The following is a 3,469-nucleotide window of genomic DNA, read 5'->3' as shown; positions in this document are numbered from 1 at the left end:
CGGGGTTAGCAGGGAAGTCCACACCCCCACCCCGCCCGGATTAGCTGAGCGGGAGCGAGGGGCCGGCCCATCCCTATAGCTCGGCCTCCCTCCGGTTCTCCAGGTATTGGCTGGAGAGCATGAAGTGGGCGGGACTACTTTTGGCCCCGCCCCCTGTAGCTAAGCTGCGGGGGAGAGCAGACTGGAGCGCCTGGAGACTACTGGGGGTGGAGAGATGTGGGTGGAGGGATGACGCGGAGATAGTTCCCGCTAGCGGGAAATCAGCCACGCTTGGTTTTTTTTTTTTTTTTTCCTTCCTCAGCGCGAGAAAGTAAATCTGGCTTTGGTTTACAGTTTGCTTTAAAAAAATATGTTCATCAGAATGTCAGCCACATGAGTTTGCATGTTTCTGAACACCATTTTTCTCTCTTAATGGGGCTGAATTAAAGCACTTTTACATCACAGAGGTGCATCCAAAGGGCTTGTTTGCCCTTTGCAATTGAACAGCCTGAAAGACAAATCCTAAGGGGAAAGTGACTGAAGGCATGCCACCTGAATCATCCAGTGACACTGCCAGGGAAAGTTGAGTTTTGTTTCTTAACGCTGGGACCAAGTATGTTCAAGCAAGTGAAGGACTGTGAATTTTCAAAAATATCTGGGCAATAAAGGTCTGATTTACCTAACTCTTGGTAAGGAAAGAAAAAATAGAATACTATGGAACTTCAGATGAGTCAAATGAGGGATCAGAAAACCCGGATTTTAGTCCAGTCTCCCTTCTGTGATCTTCAATGTCGTATCTGCATGTTGCTAAAGTGGCTTTTACACCATGTCTTATTATTTTTATAATGATCCTTGCTAATTGGACCAAAGTGAGCTTTTATTCTTACACCATGTTTTCGTTAGGCATACTCCAACCATGGGGTAGGAGAAGAGAAAAATCATACAGTTCTAGAATCAAAAGTGACTGTAGTGCTCATAATTACCAATTATAAAAATAGAGATCATCTAGTCTACTAACTTCGTTTTACATATGGTGCAACTGGGACCCAGAGTGAGGAAGGGATTTGTCTAGTGGCAAAGGCAGAAAAATCTCGAAGCAGCAAAGCAGCATCCTATCTTTCTCTTACTGCCATTTTCAACAATGTCCATGAAGGACCTCTCCTCTGACCTTTTGTCATACTTTCACAAGTTCAGAAATTTAATATAGGCCCATGTGTATAGGAATACTCAGAGAAGGAAGCAGACTACAGGGCAGAATATTAGTAGTCTCCCATCATAGTTCATCCATCAAATATTTACTGAGTGCTTTATTGCATACAAGGCAGTGTACTAGGTCTTGAGGGGACTACAAGGTATTTGCCCCCAAGGAATTCATTCAATAAATATTCATGGAACACTTTTTATGAGCCAGGCCCTGTGTATATGCATGAGAATATAGCAGTAAACAATCAAACCCCCAACCCCCATGAAGTGTGCATTTTTCAAACAATAAACATGTAAATAAAGAAAATGCATAGTATCACAAATGATGATAAGTGCTGTAAAGAAAAATTAGGCAAGGAAAGTGGGATTATGTGCCAGGGTGTAGGGGGCAGGAGTATAATTTTAAGTAGGGTGGTCAGAGAAGGCCTATTTGGGAAGATAGCATGTGGACTAGAACTGAAGGCGATTTTAAAAAGAGCCATGTTGATATCTGGGGTAGACAGAGCAAAGCCCCTAAGGTGGAAGCATTTGACTGGCTTGAGGAACGCAGGGTGAGTGTGGTGGGGTCGGGGGTAGCATGTACCTATAAGAGAAAATAAGCAAAGTAAGGTCATCGAGATAAGTGTGATTGGAAGGAGAATACCCACTATGCAGGTCCTTGTAGGTTACTGTAAGGGGTTTCCTTTTACTGAATAAAGGTTTTTAGCAAAAAGTGACATAATCTGACCCCCCTTTTAAAAGAATCAAGGCAGCTGCTGAGAATAGAGTGTAGGAGGCAGGATAGGAAGCAGGGAGACCAATTAGAAGTTGGCTTCCTAGGAGGGGATTAAACATTGATACAAATAATTACAAATCATGATGCCATTTAACATGATGAAGAAACCTGTGTATTTAGGTAAAGAGTAAGCTTCTGGGACAAAGACTCTAAAATATGGCAGCTCAAGTAAGGCAAATTGTTTCCTTCTTGCAAAACAGGCTGGCTAGTCTAGGCCAGTGGGACAGTCCTGCTCCATGCTAGGAGGTCATGAGCACATCTACATTCTCACTCATGGAAGAGGGAAAGAGACAAGGTCCAGGCAAGGGATTTCTTTTTTCTTTTCTTTTTTTTTTTGAGACAGAGTCTCGCTTTGTTGCCCAGGCTAGAGTGAGTGCCGTGGCGTCAGCCTAGCTCACAGCAACCTCAAACTCCTGGCTCAAGCAATCCTCCTGCCTCAGCCTCCCAAGTAGCTGGGACTACAGGCATTCGCCACCATGCCCGGCTAATTTTTTGTATATATTAGTTGGCCAATTAATTTCTTTCTATTTATAGTAGAGACGGGGTCTCCTCTTGCTCAGGCTGGTTTTGAACTCCTGACCTTGAGCAATCCGCCCGCCTCGGCCTCCCAGAGAGCTAGGATTACAGGCGTGAGCCACCGCGCTGGCCGAGGGATTTCTTTTTTAAGCAAGTGAGGTGGAATTTGTCCATCTCACTTTCTCTCACATTCCTTTGGCAAGAGCTTAATTGCAAGTCACACCTAACTGCAGGAAAGATTAGAAATGTTTTGGTAGGTGGCCCTGTGCCCAGGAAGAAGAGGAGAGTGGATTTTGGAGAGGCAACTAGAAGCCAGTCTCCCACAAGGCCAAAATAAAGTGCTATGCAGGTCCAGAGGTAAAAGATATCACCTGTGCATGGGGTATCCTGGGAGATATTTTTGGAGGTAGAAGCACAGGAACTAGGCCTTGAAGAATGGGTAGGGTTTTGACAGGCAATCATTGTGAGGAGGTGGGAGCCTGCTTGCTTCCCCAAGCAGGAAGCCAAGGTGAGAAAGCAGAGAGAAGTTTTGAAGAAAGGGAAGTTGCCTATTTTGGCTGGAGTATCAGTTACCATGTTGGGACTTCATTCTGCAGGCAATGGGAAGCTACTGACTGCTCTAGAGTAAAAGAATGATGTGATCATCACTGTGCTTTAGGAAAATTTGTCTGTGTAATGTGAAGAATAGGGAAGAGATTGGAGACAAACCAGATTGAAAGAGCAAGTTAGTAATACCCTACAGCTACTAGGCTGTAGTGTTTAAGAAGAGGAATGGTAGAGACATTATAAATTTCAACCTTTTGGTGACCATGGACCCCTTTGAGAATTTTCTGCACACTATAGATTCTCTCCAGATACCAGTATACCTCATTTTATTGCCTTTTGCTTTATTATACTTCACAGACATTGTGTTTTTTACAAATTGAAGGTTTGTGGCAAGCCTGTATTGGCCATTGTCTATCAGTGACATTTTTCCAACAGCAAGTGTTCACTTAG

The sequence above is a fragment of the Microcebus murinus genome, chromosome X, assembly GCF_040939455.1.
Source record: "Microcebus murinus isolate Inina chromosome X, M.murinus_Inina_mat1.0, whole genome shotgun sequence".
Lineage (NCBI taxonomy): Eukaryota > Metazoa > Chordata > Mammalia > Primates > Cheirogaleidae > Microcebus > Microcebus murinus.
This window is presented reverse-complemented; position numbering follows the sequence as displayed.